Here is a 21,871-nt window from a genome sequence, read left to right as displayed (position 1 = left end):
CAAGCTGTCTGCCCTAGATTGCAATTGGGGGTGCTGGGGATTCACAACTCCACATCTGCTTTATACTAGGGAGGAACTATGTCAACTTGAAGTAACTTCATAGGAAATACAAGCCTGAATTGGTAATACAGGGTACAAGCCTGTCACCTGGAAGTGGAGAAAATCACCTGAACCCAGTGACCTTCAGCCAGAACTGACAAGGGACCTTGGCTGTCAAACTGCAGAACTACTGTAGGTTGTTGTGTACAACCCACCCTTACACCTGGGAGCCAGCCCAGGGCAGGCCGGGCCAGCCTGGGGAGGTGGGCCGGGGAGACTGACCTCTCTTGCTTTACCACAAACGGACAGAGGGCATGGACAAGGGTGGCCTCGCCAGGAAGAACAAATCTTCTGTGAAGCGAAGCTGCCTGCCTGCCTGCTGGGCGAAGGCCTCAGTAAACACAGGGAGGAAGAGGATACATCCCAGCTTTCCCTCAGCTTCCACACCTGGCTGCACGGGCGCACACAGGCCTTTCTGCCAGGGCGAGCGGCGTTTCTAGCCCGTCCCTCTGACACCCGACAGCCTGCTACCCTCCGCCGCCCAGCCGGGCCACCCCTCACAAAGGACCTCCGTCGGGCTGCAGCCACCCCAGCGCTGCTTCGGGCTCTCGCCGCCCGGCGACTTTGCGCTGCCTGCACAACACAGCCACCCAGGCCTCCGTGCGAGGAAAAGGCACCGGCGCCGCAGCCGAGGCCTCGGAGGCGGCAGGCGGCTGCTACGGTAGCGGGTGGCCGGTGGGGGCCGCCGCCCCCCGCAGCCCGGCCCGCAGCAGGTGTGCGCCACAGGGAGGGGTGGGGGTGGGGTCCCGCCCGCGCGCATGCGCGCCGCCGCCGCTGCGGCCGGGACTCCTTGGGCTGCGCCTGCGCCCTCGGCTTTCCCCTCAGACAAGATGGCGGCGGAGAGATCAGACCGGGGAGGAGAGTGAGGGGGCTGGCCGCGGAGCTGCGCCGGCGGGGAGAGGGTCCCGGTGCCGCGCCTGAGGGAAGCGGCCGCCGGGCGGGGGCTGGGCCCGCGCAGGAGCTGGGGAGGAGGCCAGGGCTGCCGCGGAGCCCGCCGCGGGGATGAGGAGCTGGGCAGACGGGGCAGGGACCGGCCCTCGCCGGTGAGGAGGGTGAGCAGTTGTCCCTGTATGCGCGCCCGCCGGCTGCCCATTCGCGCCGCCCCGGGGAGGAGGCGCAGCTCTAGGCTCGGCGGGTCCGCGCCGGTGGCGGCAGCGGCAAGAGGCGTCGAGAAGCCGCGGCGGCGCTGCCGGGCGCGGAGGGGAAGGCGGAGAGGTGAGTGCCCGTCGGCCCCTGCGCGGTTCACCGGGCCCGTCGCCTTCACCTTCTCGGGCAGCACCTGCTGGCGGCGGCCGCGGGCGGGGCTGAACCGGGTACCCGTCTGTGTCAGGCGTGTGTGCGCTTCTGCCTGAGGGCGCCCGCCCTGGGCCCCGGCGGCCCGGCCGCCTTGCAGCCCGGCCGCCTTGCAGCACTGCGGGGGCCGCCGCGCCGGGACGGGCCGCGCCCCGTGGGTGCTCCCCCCACGCGAGTGGAGCCTGATCTAGTGGGTGTTACTCAGAGCCAGTAGTGGCTTGCTTCTTTTTTTTTTTTTTTTTGGGGGGGGTGGGTGTTGGGTTTTTTTTTGTTTGCTTTTGGTTTGGTTTTTTTGGGGTAGTATAATGCGATTTGGTTTCATTTAGTCGTTTTGTTCTTCAGAATCTGCTTGGAAGTGTTCAGATGTTCGATAGCTGAAACACCACTGGAGCAGGAAGGCAATAGGGTCAAGGCCCAGCACTAGGTCTTAGGAAAAGCTCAGCAGCTGTCTTCTGTGGAAACATGTTTAAAGTTCTTGACCTGCAAAAATTTTCCTCTGACTCTTAGATGAGTCTTTAAGTTAAAAGACTCTGTATTATCAGGGCTTATTTCTTTTGTTAGTGTCCCCTCTGACCTGTTGCAATGAGGGGTGGATCTGTACAGGCGTCTGTGACTGCAGCCTCAGTTTCTGAAGTTGCTCTAGCCTCAGTGGCCATTCGTAGCTTCAGAAGTGATTGAATGTAAAGTAGTTCAGGTTTCTGTAAATTACAGCTTCATTGTGTAACTGCAAAACAATGGAGAAGTGAAGATATAAGTATACTATATAACTGACTTGTTGCCTCACACCTCCCCTCATAGTAACTACAAACAACATGATGGTAGTGACCTGTAAAACTAGGAAGACAAGCCTTTTGGTAAAGCTGTCATAGAAAGCTTTAAGTTTCTGAAAAATGAAATAAGGTTCTACAGAATCTATTTCATGTACTTGCTTCTACCAACCACTGATTGAAGAAGAGGAGATTTTTCTATGTACCAGTGGGGAAGCATAGATTTGAAAGCTTTGCTTCAGGAGTACTGCTAACATTTTGGTAAGTTATGGTTATGGCAAGAGTTAAGTAAGATCAGGTCACTAATTGAAATGCAGAGAAACTGAACCTTTTTCCTATTCAGGTGCTGTAATTTTATGTTTTTAAAATGGGTTTTAAAAAAATTGTGTGCCGAATGGGTTCATCCAATCTTAAGCACTCAAGAAATACTGGCCTTAAAGTGAATAGCGTGAGATAAGTGTTACCCCTCAGCTTCAACTTCCTTGATACGTTTTTTTTTTCCTTTAGTTATAGTGAAGACTATTCATAGAATAGTTCTGCCCAGTGAGAAAGACCTTGCAAGTACTTGCTGTCCTTGGATGCTTTAGCTTTCAAAACAAAAGAAAATTGTAAACCTCCAAAGTGTGGAAATCTAAATAGGTGATATAGTTGATCAGTATATTTTTATTCCTAAGCAGTGCAGTCAGAAACACTGTTGAGCATAAGAATGTGGTTTACCATGTGTCTCACTTCCATGAAATTAAATCCATGCCTAACTATGTCAAGTTTTGATACCTAGGCACCTGTTGCACAAAATGCTCATCAAGTCACTAACATCACAACTACAGCTTCTTTAGAATGTACAGTGAATACCGTCAATGATGTGCTGTGTCGCTGTATGCAGAGTTTGTAAACCCCCGATGAATACCTGCATCTTGTATTTACAGTACCTTTTGTATGCTTTCAAGAAAAAATTGTGTGTATATATGTATTTTCAGTAAAGACTAATAGATTATTTCTAGAATCTTCTCATATGTAGATAATGTTTAGAGCAAGGAAGTTATATCTGTCCATGATTGTGTTTAAAACTAAATAGCACAGTTAACAATAAACCTCTTTAACTCTGTAGTGATCAAGAAAAAAGATTTTGATTTAGCTAACTGTGTTTTGACTAGACTGAATGTTCTTTATTTGAGTAAAAGCAAAATAGTTTGGATTGGTTTATAGTAGTTAGCTTTTGTTTGCTTCAAGCAGCTCAGTAACAACAAACAGAATTATTCACACAGGTATATGCTTTTGGAAATATTTTATGGTAGCAAGATGTTCTGAAATATTGTGAGTGGCAAGTGAAAGCATAGTGGTGATTTAGGATAGTGTGCATCTTGTTTGCACCTTCAAACTATCCTGTAGAAATTGTTTCATAGCATTCTATAGTAGCAATCCATTAGAAGTGATCTTCTCTCACACCAACTGAAACTCAGTGAGAGACTTTTTTTTTTTTTGGTGCCATATGTATTCTCCTTTGAGTTGCCGCAGTTTAATTGGGAAAGTAGAAAGCAATGCATCTTTTTCTTTTCTTTGTATTGAGTTACTATGTTTTCACAGTATGATTTTTAGTAACTCATAGGACAGTGACAGAATAAGCAGTGATTTAATGGACTGAAATTATGTAGTTTACCAGTTTGCTGAATACAACATGCACTGCTAACTTTTCATGTTTTAGTAAGAGTATCAATATTGTGAGTGTTAAAAGAAAAAAAGTATCAAGATTGTATTACGAGCTTAGCTTTCAGTGATGTCTCCGTTATATGTTTAAAAATGCAGTATGACTGTACTAAATGAATGTATTTAGTATTCTCAGCTGGGAAGTAGTTGTAACTGATCTTTAAATGGATCTTCTAGTTGTTTGCTGTTCAAGTTCATACTACTTTCATCATCCATTTGTTACCAGTATTAGCAGAGCAAAACTGCTTTTACTGTAGTCTTAGCTTTGACTCCTCCAGATTCACATACCCAGCTTCTATTATTTTTTATATTTAGTAGCCTCACACTATTGGGATTTTGATCCTAATTAGCTTGAATTATAAGTATGACTTTGTTAAAACAGTGTTAAGATAACCTGTAATAGTGATTTCAACAGCAAGTTATGTTGTGCTGTTGTAGAGCTTGGATTATTGGGTGACTGCTATTCAGTTCTAGTTGAAAGTTTGCATCTTGTTGCAGTGGTTGCTGCTGGACAATAAAGCTACTAGGCAGCAAGCACTTGCACAAAATGTTGGGGATCTGTATTCAGCAGAGATGGTAGGTTTCACTGAAGGTTATGGGAGGTAGGTAGTTATCAAAAAGGTTAAAAAGAATAATACTTTTTTGGTTTTATTTCCACATGATACTGTAACAGTACCTCTGATATAGCTTGCTGGTCATGGTCACAAGGCTAGTATGTGCTCATTTGAATTGACTACCAAAGATTTGAGTTCCATGAGTATGTTAATATGTCTTTATTAGAGGATGATTGCTTCAATGTTAGTCATGACTAGTGGAAACAAGAAATTTTAAACATACGAACACTTTTTGAGATCAGAGAGAATTAAATTTGCTATTACTTCCATGTGGATTTTCAGAAAGTGAGAAATAAAAGTCAGTAGACCAGAGTATCTTTTGAATTAGTAAATATAGTTGTATTAGAGTACAAGTAGTTGGATTTCTCTGTGGAAATCATAAACTAAGACTTTGAAGATCAGTAGCATTTTGAGGTGCCTTTCATAAGTAGTTATTATTCAGGGTGCATTTTAACCACAAATTGATAGAATATTACTCTTTAATGGAGGAAGAGATCTTACTCATGTAGACTTTATAGTTAAAAAATACTGCAGTATTAAGAGAGGCATCACTATACTATTTCACAAAAGCATAAATTCTTCTTATTTTGAAGAGATTAACTTCTGTAATAGAACTGTGGTGACACAGTAAGGCATCACTTTTCACTCGGGATTTTAATCTATGCATGAAAATTTTGTATTTTTCTAGAAATCAAATAAGAATCTTTCTTATTTCTACAGTTAATGGTAAGAGTGCTGGTTGCTTTAAATAGCTTCTAAAAGGTGCTGAGCTTCACAAGACTGAATTTGGCTGTTAGTAGATGGGCCTTTTTGTAGTAACTGGCATGTGGAAGGAACTGGAAGGAAACTAGGACTTCTCATTGTTGTGTGACAAGAGTGCAAAGAAATCATGAAAGCATAAATTGTGTGACTTGGCTCTCCCTTTATTAGTGGAAAAGGGTTCTCAGGATCACATGAGTGTTTCTCCTCTCAAACCCTTGCTATGGAGATTCCACTTTGCTGCTATTCTTCCATGTAAAGGACTTCAGCTAAGAATCTTTTTAGAACTAAGCAATAATATTTCTTATATAATAGTGTTAAAGATGCCAATTAAAAAAAAATATACAGAAATTTAGTTCTATTACTCAAACATGCCTGCTTTGTCTCATTCTGCTTTCACTTTAAGCTAATTGAGTCATATATTGAGTTTTATGACTTGGTTGTGCTTTGCTGCTTGGAGTAAGGTTTCCACTTCTTTTTACATGCTTTAAAATGAAATTCAGTTGATCAATGGGAAGTGTTTCCATCAAGCCTCCTCTGGCTTCTTTTATTACAGGCTCTACCAGAGTTTGTGTTTGGATTGCAAACTCCCTGTTTAGGTAGTGGGGTGACTTCTGACTCAGGCCTGTCAGCCTGACCTCAGTGCTGGGGAAGGTTATGGAGCAGATCATCCTGAGCACCATCTCTTGCCACATGCAGGACAACCTGGGGATCAGGCCCAACCGACAAGGGTTTATGAAAGGCAGGCCCAGCTTAACTAAGCTGATCTCCTTCTACGTCAACGTGAACTGCTTAGTGGATGAGGGAAAGGCTGTGGATGTTATCTGCCTAGACTTTAGTAAAACCTTTGACACTGTCTCCCACAACATTCTTCTGCAGAAACTGGCCGCTCATCACCTGGATGGGTGCAGTGATTGCTGGGTAGAAAACTGGTTGGATGGCTGAGCCCAGATAGTGGTGGTGAATGGAGTTACATCCAGCTGGTGGCCGGTCAAAAGTGGTGTTCCCCAGGGCTCAGTATTGGGTTCAGTCCTGTTTAATATCTTTATTGATGGTCTGGACAAGGGCATCCAGTGCACCTTCAGTGAGTGTGCAGATGACACCAAGGTGCGGGGGAGTGCTGACCTGCCTGAGGGCAGGAGGCTCTGCAGAGGGACCTGGGCAGGCTGGAGCGATGGGCCCAGGCCAGTTGTGTGAGGTTCAGCAGGGCTCAGTGCCGGGTCCTGCCCTTGGGTCACACCAGCCCCACGCAGCGCTACAGGCTGGGGCAGAGCGGCTGGAAAGGGCCTGGTGGGAAAGGGCCTGGGGGTGCTGGGTGACGGCCGGCTGGGCAGGAGCCAGCAGTGTGCCCAGGGGGCCCAGGCGGCCAGCAGCACCCTGGCCTGTGTCCCCAGCAGTGTGGCCAGCAGGACCAGGGCAGTGACCGTCCCCCTGCCCTGGGCACTGCTGAGGCCGCCCCTCGAACCCTGTGTTCAGGTCTGGGCCCCTCACTGCAAGGGGGACATTGTGGTGCTGGAGCGTGTCCAGAGACGGGCAGCGGGGCTGGGGAAGGGGCTGGGGCACAGGGCTGATGAGGAGCAGCTGAGGGGACTGGGGGTGTTTAGCCTGGAGAAAAGGAGGCTGAGGGGGGACCTTATCACTCTTTATACCTCCCTGTAAGGAGGTTGTAGTGAGGTGGGTTTCAGTGTCTTGTCCCAAGTAACAAGTGACGGGACAAAAGGAAATGTCTTCTACTTGCGCCAGGGAAGGTTTAGATTGGTTATTAGGAAAAACTTTTTTGCTGTAAGGATGGCCAAGCATTGGAACAGGCTACCCAGGGAAGTGGTTGAGTTGACATGCCTGGAAGTGTTTAAAAGGTGTCGTGGTTTAACCCTGGACAGCAACAGAGCCCCACACAGCCGCTTGCTCACTCCTTCTCACCCATTGGGATGGGGAGAAGAATCTGAAAGGAATGTAAAACTTGAGGGTTGAGATAAGAACAATTTAATGGGTAAAGCAAAAGCCACACACACAAGTAAACCAAGGAATTAATTCACTACTTCCCATGGGCAAGCAGGTGTTCGGCCATCCCCAGGAAAGCAGGGCTCCATTTTCTGAGTACGCTTCCCAAGTAACGTGTCACAGTTACTCGGGAAGACAAACGCTATAATGCCAAATGTCGCCCCCTCCCTTCTTCCCCCAGCCTATAGATTCAGTATGACGTACCATGGTATGGAATATCCCTTGGGGTAGTTCAGGTCAGCTGTCCCGGCTGTGTCCCCTCTCAGTGCACCCCCAGCCCTCTGGCTGGCAGGGCTGAAAAGTCCTTGATTTAGTATAAACATCACCCAGCAACAACTAAAAACATCAGTGTCCTACCAACATTGCTCTCACATCAGAGCCAAAACACAGCACTGCATCAGCTACTAAGAAGAAAAGTAACTCTATCCCAGCTGAAACCAGAACAAAAGAGATGTAGATGTGGCACTTAGGGACATGGTTTGGTGTTGGACTTGGCAGTGCTAGGTTTACGGTTGGAGTCCATGATCTTAAAAGTCTTTTCCAACCTAAACTATTCTATGATTCTAATAATATTATTTGAATGCCTGAATGAGTATGTCAAAATAGGACTTATAGATGTCACTGTATGTGCCGAGGTGGATTCCTGATCCTTATTTTGGTTTATCTCCTCATAGGTTTTGTTTGGGGTTTGGGTTTGGTTTTGTAGGGGTTTTTTTGTTATACGGGAGTGCATTTCTTAACTGATTTTTGGCAATATGGAAAGGTAAGTATTAGTGTGAATAAAAATATGGTAGAGACTGTTTTTACGTAAACTATAAATGAGGTTGAAATGTGGGGAAAATGAAAAGTACTGTAATATTTAATGTATCCTTATAGCTTTAGTAGGTATTACCCATCAGATCATCTTTCTAAAATATTTTTTTTTTGGACAAATCCTGTGAAAATCTTTGGTACAGACTTTATATTCTGGAATAGGTAGCAGAACAGATCTGAATCTGTGTTGCTACTTATACTGTTGTCTTACAGAGTTCGTTACCCAGTGTGCAAAGAGCCAATTTCACACATAGAGGTGAGATTTATTGCATGTCAGTGCAGAGATGGGTGCTAGGTTGTAAATCCACAAAGCTTGCACGCCTCTTTATCACACAGTATAACATTTTGTACACTTTGAACAACTTCTTACAATTACCTTTAGCCACACTTACTTCTTACAGGTTATTATGAGCCTTGTCTCCATTTAAAGGTACAGCATTCTTTCTTTACACTGAACATGTTTTGTGGGGAGGGGATTTATTAGCAGGGGGCTTTCTTTGCTGGTTTGGATCTTTTAGTATGCTAATCAGGCAAGTTCACACACCATTCCAGTAATTTTCTGTTTGGTCTTATTAACCATTTGGTTCTCCTGGAGCTTACCTTGTTATGCCCCAGCTTGACTTTTATGGTGTCCATTCCTTCTCCCAAGGCCATGCTTTTGTTAACTATTTGTAACATCCTCTGTTTTTCAAATTCTTTTTTTTTTGTTACAGATACTTACATACTTTGACTAAATTTCATGCTTGATCTAATACTGAGATAGTCGACTACAGTAGGAACAAAGTGTTAATATATTGGAGTTATTACAAGGAGTTTGTCCAACCTAGTAGTTTCATGTAATGTAGCTTTGTGTTGGAATTATTTCCTGGAAATTGAGGGTTGTTAATAAAAACAAATAAATACGGCATGTAGTATGCAGAGAGATTCTTGTTGCTGTGAAGAGTGTTTCTTGTTATATTTTTTTACAATTAATAGTTTTTCGTGACTAGTCTTCATAAAAAATCCATGGCCTTCTCTGCTGGGATAGATTTGATTGTTTTTCTTCTCTACAATTCAGTCTTTATGTTGATGGTTCTCCTGTTTGTTACAGGTAGCTGTTACTGCAGTGTAAGTTCTTACTTACCGTGTCTTGCAGCTGATCTCTGTGTTCAGAAATGATTGATTTGCCAACTTGTGGAGTAATGTTGCTTTTCAGGCCAGTTGTGCTTGGGTTTGGGGAATGTTGGAGAATGTGTTGATCGTAGAAGAGTAGTTGTTATCTACATGTTGTAATTAAGAGAAACAAAGAAGTGTGCTGCAGAGCAAGTTAAAATTGACCTGTGTTTCAGAGCTTTTGTTTGGGGGGAGGGCAGGAGAATGTTACTTCTTGTGGTATAGACTGGAAGATTAAACTTACAAAGTCTGTTAAGAAGCAGTAGTATATGCTATTATAAGAAGACTACATATTGAAATGGCTCTTTTCACATGTGTATGGGGTCTGTCTTAAGGAGTAGGGTAATTTTTTTCATAGCTCGTATGTACAAACTACTTACATGCTAAACATACATTCTAGGAAGTCCTGCTGTGTAGTTAATATTAATGTACCTTTGGATGTGCTTGAAAGCATATGAAGGATATAATGGGAAATAGATTTACCATGTTGATGCCTGCTTAGCAGCATTGGAATTTAGTAGTTCGGATATTAAACTCTTTCAGTTCCTAATTTTTTTTTAGAAGTGTTATTTCAGACATGGTAACAGTACTGTCCTGGAATATAGTAGCTCTAGGAGTTAAGCTTTTCATAAGGCTGTGGTGTAAGAATTTGAGCAGCTATGTTCATGTTCTACAAGTTGCAGTCATGCTACTTCTTATCCCAGTAGATGCTTTAATGGTCAAGACTTCTTCTAATAGTGTGATCTGACAGCAGCTTTTATTTTTATTTGAATGATAATGGAAACGTTGAAACATTCAATTATCATTGATAACTGAAACATCTAAAATGTAAATTTTTAAAAAAATCTGGAGTAAAATAATGCCTAATTTGTTTTATTTTAATAATGCAGTCTATTCCTTGGTGGCTTGAACCATCTGAGAAGAGGATGTTAGTGCAAAACAGTTTTGTTTTTTTAACTGCAGCAGTGTAAGTTGTCACTTCAGTCAGCAACAGTTTACCTCCATTGTTTGTGTATGTATAAAATCCTTTGGAATAGGCTAAGATTCATCAAGCTGATATTCCTTTTGAACACAGGACGTTCCTTTTGAAAATAGAGCAAAATAGCGATTCATAGTTCATAATATTACTAAGTTGTATTTGGTGTGTAGTGTCTGAATAAAAGTAGCATGTTCCTCAGCTGTTCTTTTTGGATGCAGGTCATAGAAGTGCAGTCTTTCTAGATCTAAATTCAGATGTCAGTCTTGCAAAGAACTTCCACTTTGTCTCAGGTTGCTGACATCTTAATATAATACTGCAACTGTTTGTCTTGGTTTGTGCTACTCAGATGAAGTATCCTTTTTTTTTCTGTGGTTGTTTTCAGAACACCATCCTAATATTGGCAGTGTATTGAAAATACTTTTTCTTGTTGCAAAGTCTTTTGGTACTCATATTGGTCTCAATGATTGGTCACATTGGTCTTTACTATTCAGTAAAAAATAAATACAGTTAAATTCTGGAATCCTATAAGCTTGTTCTTAAGACCAGCAATTTAGCGTGCCTTCATTTGTAAACTCTTGCGTCCAATTAGATGTTGACATCTAGTTCCAAAAAAAGCTTTGAAACATTAAACATAACAGACAGAAGTCTGCTTAATGCCGTCTAAGGGCCTATGGAAGTGGGCGACCTTCACACTGTTCTTGCATATTTAGTAAAAACCACCTTTCCTGTAGCTGATTTAGTGCCTGGTTTGAATTTCAGCATCTTGTTGGAGCCAGCTTATTTTGGTGAAAATGCTGGCCATCCTGTCATTTTGCTATTCAGTAAAAGCTTCAAATAGTTAGGTAGGCACTTCATTTTGATGACAGAAGTCAGCTTCTGTTCTGAAAGAGAAGCTTGTATTTTGTCAGTCCTGTGCTAGGGCCCTTCCAGTGCCCATAATGCTTGCCCAAAAGAAGAAGTGTCTCTTTTCACCATGTTTAGGCGTTCACATAGAAAATTCATACTTCTGATGTGCAAAGCATAGGTCATAAAGGGCTAAGTAGCTGTGGTTCTTGTATTACAGTAGAAGGAATACAAGACTGAAGTTCTTCTGAACTCAGAACTGTTTTTGTTTGGGTTTTATTTTTTGGTGGGTTTCGGGGTTTTTTTGTGTTGTTGGGTTTTGTGTTGTTTTGTTTTTTTTATTTAGAATTCAGCTCTGTTTTTAGGGGAAGGCAGGGAAGATTCAGATATTTGAATTAGATGTTCCGTGAAGGAAATACTGTACATGCCTTGAATAATGAGATTTCTGCATTTAAATGGCTGCCTTGTCTCACTGAGATTGATTGCAACTTTTGTGTCTTCTGCTCAGAAGGATCAACACTTGAGATGTCTACTTCTTCTAAGTTGTTTCCCATAGAACTTGTGATCCAAGGGCTCATATAAAGTCTCTTTGATTACTCTGTATTAGTCATTAAAGGCTTGGATGTGAATGAAATTTGGGTAAAATTGGCTGTCAGAAGATCCTATACACCAGAATCTAGAGCAACTGAAATAAAATGCTGATTATGTTAGAATTTACTTATTTAACTTCTGGCATTGCAAGCCTCCTTGTCAGCAATTTTGGAGTAAAAGCTTTGGTGGCAGTAACCTTGACACTATAATTGGCATCTATCACTGCTGAGACGACAGTGTCAGTAGGCAATGATGAGATACATGAGATTCTGAGGTTAGCAGAATCTAATATATGACCATATTCCTTCCACATGTTGGTTTTTAACACAAATTTAAGTTGATTTTTTATATTTATATAAATATATGTAATTCATATAAATAAGTATTGCTATTATAACATAATGTAACAAAACTTTGTTTACAGACTTTATCAATACCAGGGTTAAGCGCAACTCTGAATTATTCCCAATTCACTCTTACATCTATTTCTTCAATCTTTTTTTTGTAACAGTCATCCTCCTCCTCTCCATGTCAGCAGAATGACTATTGGATTTTGTTCCCTGGTGTTCAGAATTGTTCAAATACAGCTCTTCATTGTACAGGACTCTAATATTGGCCTGGTCTAGTGGAGTAGTGACTCAAACTTCTGTGAAGTTCCTGTTCCCACAGGAGCAGGAGAAAAAGCCACAGAATCCTGCAATTTGCTCTAGCATTTTTCTACATTTTGTATTTTGTTATTTCAGTGGAAACTGCAGATCTAAATTAGAAATAAAAGCTGAAAAAGAGCATTAGCTGATGTGTTTTTTCTTTTTTGGTTCCAAGTAGCTTGTTTATAGGTATTGTTATTTATGCTCATGACAGTTTTTAAAATTCTGTGTACTGAATATGACTTGGAGTAGAAATGCCAGCATATAATAATGATACTTAATTCCTGTGTGTAAGTATCTAAATATGTTTCAGAATGAGCTCCAGAAAGGTTTAAGCTCAGGCCTCAGTTTGGAATCAATGAAACAGTTTTAATTTCATACAATATTTTTTTTTTAACTTGGATGTCATTATAATTGCACCCAGGCTACCAGGAAGCACGGAATGTGCCCGAGTACCAGTTCATACAGAAAAGTGATTATTATATTTTTGCTTTAGAATATTCGTGCTAGTTTAATGTGTACACTGTCAATTTATGTCCTTGCATTCACTTAGACTCGCTCCACTGTTCTGTTAATGCATGCCAGTGCAATCAAGTAGCCAGCATATTATGAGACCTCTTGTTAGTTAATATAAGACTAATGGGATGCTTGAATTGGCATGGAATTAGGTCTCTGACAAAAGATTTAGATGGCAGTCCAAGTGATGGCTTGCTAATTAAATGTCTAAATGTCATTGCTAAGACCTTGAGAACTAGACTTGGTTATTAAAGCTTTTTCCAAAAAAATGTTTCAAGTGCTAGAAGCCGAAGAGAATGGATTGAATGGAGAAAGAGAGCTTGTATTCCTCTAAAAACAGTGGGTTTGTGTATTGCTTTATTTGCATGAAAAAGTAGTTGTCTGTGCATGATTGTCTTTATACTGTTCCAAGTCTCTCTTTCTCAGTTTTACTTGTGAGCAAGATGCCCAGGTCCTTTTTTTTCCCGACACTCAAAATAGTGCCTTGAATGATAAAAAAGTACTGAAGAGTCTGTGTGACAGCCTAGTATGCATGCAGCAAGGAAGACCTGAAACTAGCTGTTAAGAACAAAGCCTGGTTGTAATTCACTATTTTATATTTTGGAAGTCTCAGGTATTTTAGAACATTTTAACTTGTTCAGAATATAATGGGAAAACATCTACCTTCAACATAATGACGTTACTGTAGTGAAGTTTTACTTTTGCTCTCTGTATATTCATGCATTTAAAGTAAACTTCTCTGAATATGTAGTGTAGGAATGAACAGATTTGTTACTTGCTCAGTGTTTATTGCTTGAAAATTTTCTGACTTGAGACTTATAAGTGGTGGAGTTCTTTACAAAGTCAAGTAATTGTTGTGTGGGCAGTTTGGCAACTAGTTTGCTGTTAGAAGGAGAATTGTCTATTTATTCAGTTCATGTTCTTTTTAGGTTTATTGCACCATTTGTAAACATGGATGGATAGTGCTTTTCATCATTCTTGCCTCTGTTCTGCATTTCCCAAGTTGTTACGTAATTATATTGCAGGAGTCTCTGGAAGCTCTGGAAGTAATCAGAATTGCTTTGTGTTGGGCAAACCTCAGTTCCATAAAAAGACATGATTCCTGTACTGAAGCAATTACACCGCTCATAGTCTCTGGTGTAGAACATTGCCAGGCATTTGAACTGGGGAATAAGGTTTTCATGAGGTTCACTACTAGCACTTGCCAACATTTAGTCTTTGGGAAAGGAAAGGTAATAAACAGTAAATAAAAAAAAATCAGGAAAGTATCAGCCAGGTGTAGGCTAGAAAGCCCCTGCTCTTGTAGCTCACTTGTTTTCAGTGAAGTCATGCTATACAGTCTTTCATGGAAGTGCTTGGACTTTATGGAATGGCCATGCTGTATCACATGACTGAAGCATATGTGTGTTCTTCTATGTGGTGGGTGAAATCTGGGTACACCAGAACAGTCTCAGTCAAGCCACTCATCCAGTTGGCTTTAGTCATATACATGTTTTATCTCATGATGAGTAAGTGCCATAATGTGAAAAATATGTGAAATTTCCAAGTTAAGACATGTCTGGTCACAAGATAGGGCAAAATATATGGGGAGAGTGGAAAAAGAAGTGAGATTGGGGAGCAATACATAATCTTAAGTAAGAAAATTTCAGTTACTACCAGTTGTGTTTCTGGAGAAGAACTTTTCTGTTATGCGACAGAAGAGGTTTTGCCAATGACATGGGCTCTCTGCTATTGTTTCTTCCTTGTTAGGACAAATAATACTGTGAAGATTTGTGTGTTTTCTCTTGTCACCTGGGGTAATCAGCTTGCAAAATTAACCCCTTCAATATTACAGGAAATGCTTAAAATTATTGGGATGTCAGCTTACCTTGAATTGCAGTCACTAAGTTTGCCTGCAAGACTACTTTATTTGGAATCTTTCTTTCTGCAGCAACAATGTCTTAGGTTTGCCAGAGTTTACTCAGGATCACTCAGTACCTGGCCAAGTTTAAACTTGAATGGTTTGAGTTTTAATGTTAAAACAATCTGGTAAGGGATTTGGTACTTCATTAAATATATAAACAGTTATGAAAGAATAATAGATCGATAAAATGCAAATTCACTCTGAGAAGGAAGATCTGTGTCCAGTATGGTTTTCCTTAAATCTCAGCTAATTAAGGCTGGTGTTCTAGCCGACTTGCCTTAGGGAACTTTGGAAATACATGTTTTCATTTAAATATTGGGGTTATGTGTTAGGAGAAAAAAGGAGAATGTTCTTCTAGTGCACTTAACAGTGGAGTACTTTTCTAAATGTAGTTGTGATTATTTAAAGTTTTGCCTTCCCGTGTCTATAGGGATTGAAAGCATAGATGCACAATGTATCTGTAATCTGTAGCATATTTTTCGTTTCAGTGATAGTTTTTAAAACTGTACCTGACCTGAGTGTTTCAAAAGAGTTGCAATGCTGTACACTTTAATTAATACATTTATATAATTAGGTGTAAATAATACAATTGTATCATTAGGTTCTAAGATTTGATGCATGCAACTTAGGTATTTTGATTGTCTTAAGTTGAGTAGCTGGTGGCCGTGGATCCAAACTGGAGAAGAGAAGCTGGCACTCAAATACACATTCTGTCTAGATAAAGGAATTTAAAAACACTCCTGGCTTCTCAGTTTTTGACAAACTCAAGCACATTTTTCTGTTCTGTTACTTGACTGATACTTTATTTGTTCTGGCAATGACTGTCAGCCCTTTTCTTCAATTAAATTTCCCCAGTACTTCCCAGAAGTAACTTGGGTAGCGGTAAATTTTCAGTAGTAGCTGTCTCAGATGCAGGTTTTTTTACTTTGATTTGCATGTTGATTTCCAGGACAAAGGATGGCTCAAAGGCCAGTTTTGTGTGACTCCAGAAAGTATGGATTATAGAGTACTGTTGCTACAAGTGTAGAGTTTGGTACTGGAAGCAGTTTGCCTAGAGATGCAATCTGGGATATGCATCTCTAGGCAAATGCAAAATAAAATATGCAAAAAATGAAAAAGGAGTATCATTCCTTTTCTACTGAGTGGGTATATCAATTTCAAAAAGTATTCATGCCTCTTGAGTACTGGACCAGGCAGCCTATACTTGATATTTTTTTTGTTCCTTACTGACTATTAAGATTTTTATAAAAACAACCCCCACCCCAATGGAAGCAAAAAGTCTTTTTTTCAACCTCACTAGTGTTGCAGAGATTAAGATTTGAAGATGCCATTCATTGAAAACCCCCAAAGAAAAACATAATTGCTAGCACCCACCCCACCAACACAATAAACCCCCATATTTTGAAATGAGGGTGTGGATTTTTAACTCTCAGTAAACCCACTAAATTGTGCCGAAAGAGGAAGAAAAAAAATTTTTAGTATGCCACCAATGTCTAGAGGCTTGTGTAACAGCAAATTCCCTAAGGGAGTGAGGTCCAGATCATCCAAGGAAGTATTTTTATAGTGAGTAAATAAGCTGAGGAGAGCAAGAACACTTTCAAAACAAAAGCTGACCCAAAAATCTGATGTGGATCATTATTCTTGGTGGTTAATATGGCTGTGAGCAGGAAAATTGTGTGTTGGTCAGGTGTTTGTGGGGTTTGTGCTACCTAGGAGCATAAACTGATTCTACAGGAGTGCTGCTCTCATAGCAGCTTATATCTGCATACACAGATGTCAATTAATAGTGAAGTTCGCATTGGTCCTGAGAACAGAGCTGGACAACTTTGTTTCCTACTCTTAACAAGCGATTGGCTAAATCTTAGTAGTGTGAGACTTGGTTATAATTGTTGCAACACATTGTGAGTGTATGCACGTTGCGAGGAATTAAATTCTTGCAGGATTGAATGAATTGTGAACTCTTATGCATTTCAAGCCCGGAATGGATCCCACCACTGTGCAATATGACCCTTGTATCAGAAGCTGCAGAACACTGTCTATATTTCTTAAAGAGGTATCTTGACTCACCTTGTTGGCTCAATTGCTGAGCTCTAGTGATTCGATTAACCACACTGGTGTTAGGAAATTAAATTCTGATTTGTCTAATTCCCAGCTGATGGATCTCTTTAAACTTTTTACAAACTTGGAAAGTTTCTATGTACAGCAATAAAAACCAGCCTACTTTTTGCTAAACCAGCTAATTTGTACTCCTTAAATCGTACAGCATAAATCTTCCATGACAAACTGAGCTGGTTTTTGTGGTACTTTGAACTCCGTAGTAATTACTGTTATGTACTGAAATGTGGATTTTTTTTGAGATTTTAAAGGAAGATACACATATGCTCAGATTCCTTGTCAACACTTTATCTGGTAAAGGACAGTTTTTCTAGATTGCTTTGATACAGTTGTCGTGTTCTAGCCAAGAGCCTCTGAGGCTCAGGCCTTCATTTAAGTGTTCAAAAGATTATAATTATGGTGAGAGAACACACAGCCATGATTTTGCAAGACCTTTGTGTTTCTAGACTTTGTCACAGCCTTTTTTAATGCTGTGGGCTTTAAGAAACTTGGCTGTGCCTGGAACCTTTTTTTCCTGGACTTGGAGAATGGTGATGGTTGACATAACTTTTTGTATAAGGTCGTTGCTTACAGGATTCCACAAAAATTGACCATCCCTTCTTTTCAATATCTTCAGCAAAAAGAACATGTTGATGGTCATTAGCTAAATGTATTTTTAACTGATTTATTACTACTGAAATGTCAGAAAGCTTACAGGAACTCAGCTCGTGCATTAAGAACATCTGGTTCAAACCAAATAAAGGGAAGACTGAAGACTGTGAAGAAGAAAAGTGTATATTCCACTGCATTGATAGAGCTTCCATTTGCCAGAACGGTATTGAATTCTGGGATGCTCCTGGGTTAACTGTTAAGCTTATATAACCATGTAGCATCCACTTCTTTAGCAGTGACCTGTGTCGACAAGAAGCACAAGTTTCTTGCGTAACAAGAAACTGAATCTGATCATCGATTTGCATGTGCAGTCATCCGTTTGTCATGTACAGATGTGGACACTGCAGCTTCTTATGACTGATGCCAAATATCAAGAAGCAGCAAAATAGGGCTTTGTCTTGTAACTCAGGCCACTGTAAGTATTCTAGGTATGTTCATAGTTTCTTCTGTTGAGTCTGACCATTAATCAGTCTCTGAGCAGCTGATGGATGTGCAACCCTGGGTGAAAACATACATCAGAGCCACAGCTAAGGACAAAGTATTTGTTCTAAATGCTCTGATTACAGAAGATAGCTCTAGTGGACAACGCGCAGATCCAGAGCCTTGTACTCTCCAATAAACACTGGAAACCGTCACATTCTTTGTCTTTCTCTAAATGTGTAATATTTTTCTACTGTATGGCTCATATGAGGAAAAGAGGAGAAATCTATATTAATGAACAGAGTCGTCCAAGAAAAGCTTTTCGTCTGAAAAAAATTCCCCAGAGAATCCCTGAGATATGCTAGACAAGGGCTTTTATATAGAAGTTGTTCAGCACTACAGAGGTTCAGTCTTCAATACTGTTAACATACTACTGAAATGGAATTGAGAGGGGTGTGAAGGTGCTATTTCAGGTTTCCAAAAGTGCTGAATAAGCCTTTAGTTTTCTGGAGGTTTGGAATGAGTGGGTAAGCACATGCAAGAATCAGTGGAGTAAATCATACTTGAAAGTTGAGTCTCTGGTTTCTGGTCAAACTCACTTTCTGTACATTACAAACAAATGATGAGTTTTATAGCTGTCCAAATTTCTGTAAAAGTCCACCCCTCTAGTGGGATGAGTGAAGACAATCCATTTCTATTTTCTGCCTTTTTAGCTTTATCTCCTTTTATATTGTTGCAACAGAGTGTTTTGGATAGGATTGTTTTTTGATTTAAGCCAGAAATCTGTGTGAAAATTAACACACAATGTTAATATTGAGTATGATGAAGATATCTGCAGGTAGCTGTGGAAAGCAAGAGCTGATGCATAGGCATGTATTGAACTTTCCTGTTGCCTTTCACCTGAGGTACTGCACAACATTGCCCTGACTTGCTGCCTCCTGATGTCCAGGTGAGGCGCAGATTAAGTAACAACTCAGTTTGTTGATACTTGAACAGAACTATTTCTGATGAAGACTTTTACTCTAAAGTCCATTAGAAATGAGGCCTAAAAACTGGCATGCTTTGCCATTGTATTAGGAGGAGGTGGAAGAGAAGAGTAAAGTAAAGGAAGACTGAAAATGCAATATGCAGCTGGTTAGAAGGAAAAGGAAAAAAAAGTAGGGCATGGCCGCAGTAAAACTGGTAATTACAGTACACAGATACAGTGAACTACCTAACAAGCCTGGAGAAGTTGCAGTAGAGGAAACAGTGATACAATACCAGAATACTGTGATGCTCTTAACTAGAGGGTGAGGAAACTGTAGGTAATGTGACACAAAAGTTGTCACAGATGGGATTTATTATATAGTTGAGATAAAAGAATGAGTAAATGGATGGTGATGTTTACTGTATTAATGGTTTGCTATGCAAACTCTTTTCATTATTGTACTGGTTTTAGAACGTACGTGACCGATACTACAAATAGGGCCGTGGCTCTGCATTAGATCTCACAGATGTAAGGAAGGTAGCAGTCCTTCTCCTTCAATCTTCATTTCTTTTAAGTTGTAGCAAGAAACCTGCATGTGGATGGAAAAACTCAGTGAGAGGGAGGAGAGCATGAGTGGGAGGTGCCCCAGAGAGCACAGTACTTACAGGCAAAAGTAAGGAACTGGCAAGCAATAGAGAGCATTAGCTAGTAAGAGATTTAAAGAGCAGGTGATAGCTTTCTGTTCCTGTGACTTATTTATGAAATAACTAAACGCATGTATTTTTCTGCTTTTCTCATTTAGCTTGTGTAATACAACATTGCAGGAGTCAGTTGACCCCCGTGAAAGATGGATCTTTCAGTGCTTGTGGAAAAATCTTCTAAAGTTCAGGAACTTGTAGCACAGCCTTCTAAAAACATAAAGTTGGAACATTAGTATGTTAGTATAATAGGGAATCAGAAATAAAATCATTCTTGTAAGATTTTTCTATTCTCAGTACAGAAATTTCCTGTTCATTTTTGTAGAACTTGTCAGAAGAGTTGTGCATGTGTTCTGGATGGTGCATTGGGAACAGTGACAGTTTTCTCTGTCCTTTCTGCATCTGCCTGAGAAAGGTGGTCCTTTAGTTTCTTGATCCTCTAGTAACGGGAGGGGTTTTTTTCTGATGATCTTTCTAATGCTCGTAGTTGGAGGTCACCTGTATAAGGAAATAATATGCAACTTTTCTGGGAGAATCCTGATGGACAAAGTAGGAATACAGCTTTTCATGGTCAAAACACTGATACTAATGCTGATGGGAGCAGCCTATGAGTATTCCCGATGTGTGTATATACAGACTACCGCTGATGCTAGTTGCATGGTAAGGGCAAGACTCAGAGAGAACACAGTCTGTCTGTGGTAGTGAGAGGGGTGAAAGCAACTTCACAATTTCCAAGGAAATGAGAAGCAGAGAACATGTTCATCTTTGTTGATTTTTAAAATACAGTTGAAAGGCAAGAGACAATCTTTGGTTATAGCAGCTGCTAAAGTATTTTATGAAGTCCTGTGTTAAGATGAAATTTCCATCTATGTAAAACAGATGTGAAATGTTTTCAGTTTACTTTCTCAATAAAATCTGCTTATACTACATATCTAAAAGATGCAGCCTGATGTAAGTCAATGTGTAAAACTTTGATTAGTAAGTGAAGTTCTGAAGGCAAGATTTCTTCTGTCACTCAACACTGTTTCGTGTTTGCGAGTAATGCCAACCATAGAGCTTGGCAACAGAGAGAGAATCTAACTCATTATCCAACCCACTTGCCGCCCAGAGTTTCAGAGGTAGGTAGTGCTGTGCTTGTACAATGACTAGGAATGAAATACCAATCACTTTAAATATATTAAATAGTGGAAGGCTGCTAGGGAGAAGGGTACTGCTGCAAAGGGTGAGGTTGTAAAGGCACAGACAACTGCTCCATTTATGAGCCATTTATCTAAAACCAGAAAACCTCTTGCACTTTCTGTTGTGATAGTCTTGATTTTTATGAAGCCAACAGATGTTTTGGGGAGTACTTTGTTTTTAAAAATGCAGATCTTAATCTGCTCAGAGGTTCTGTTTAACACCACTTAGCAGTAGGGGAAAACAGGGTTATGGCAATTTTGTTTGGTCTCAAACTGGATTTTATAAATGCAGTAAGAAGTTGGGAAATATTTAGTGCACAGGTTACATCAAACATTCTATGAAAAGATTGCTAATTCCTATTCTGGAGCTAAATTCCCACTTGGCTGTTTCAGAATGCTGTGCTGGGTAGACTGCAGGAATCTTGTCCAAAATAATAAAGTAGTTGTATTTTAAGTACTGAAACTGAGCTGATATTTTTCAATACTAAATTTTGTGTCCCTGGGATTTGATAGCTTACATGCAGAGATTTCATTCTTATAATAGATTTTTAAATGGGGGTGGGGGGGTGGTTTAAATGTAATATGGACCAGGTATTGCTAGGTCTTTCATTTCAAAGAATGAAAAAGCCACTTGTTCCTTCTGCCAGATAGAAAACAACTAATTCCTTTGTGTGTTTTATTTTTTCCTGAGAGCCTGACCCTTTTTATTCAAATACTGTTTCATTAGCATCAGTTCTTTTAGCAGGATCCAGCACATAGAAAGCAGTTTTGAAAGAAAATAAAGAGTATGTATCATGATGCTGTTAACCTGTTTTAGCACCACTGGAAGACAGAGTATGAGAAAAGTCATCTTATTACTAGTAACATGCTGCTTATTAAACTGAATTTCACTTAATACTGGATTTTGTTTCAGTGGTAAGTGCATGTGCCACACAAAACATAGGCTAACATTTTTATGAAATTATTAACAGTATGGACATTACTCTGAGCAGGGAAGGGAAAGCTTTCTGCCTCCACTCAGCTGTCATCTTGGCAGAATGCATTAGAGAATTTGTGCTGCTGCTTATGCTCTGCTTGTTCTGTGAATAGATATGGGACTTCAGGCTATTGAGCAGTGAATGTAAGATCACTCATCAGTACTGAATTTAAGTTAGGCAGCTT

At 40.6% G+C, this 21,871-nt stretch overlaps 1 protein-coding gene across 2 annotated transcripts in view; it reads left to right on the top strand.

Annotated features, from left to right (window-relative positions):
• Positions 1-924: 924 nt before the first annotated feature.
• APC (APC regulator of WNT signaling pathway) overlaps positions 925-21,871 on the top strand; it is a 102,887-nt gene continuing 81,940 nt past the window's right edge. For both annotated transcript variants that reach the window (XM_056323799.1, XM_056323798.1), the window contains exon 1: positions 925-1,314. The gene's annotated coding sequence lies outside the window, so the exon portion shown is untranslated. The remainder of the gene's footprint in view (positions 1,315-21,871) is intronic.

This window comes from Falco biarmicus, chromosome Z, assembly GCF_023638135.1.
Source record: "Falco biarmicus isolate bFalBia1 chromosome Z, bFalBia1.pri, whole genome shotgun sequence".
Classification (NCBI taxonomy): domain Eukaryota; kingdom Metazoa; phylum Chordata; class Aves; order Falconiformes; family Falconidae; genus Falco; species Falco biarmicus.
Note: the sequence above shows the minus strand (reverse complement) of the source record. Positions and strands in the feature narration are given on the sequence as shown.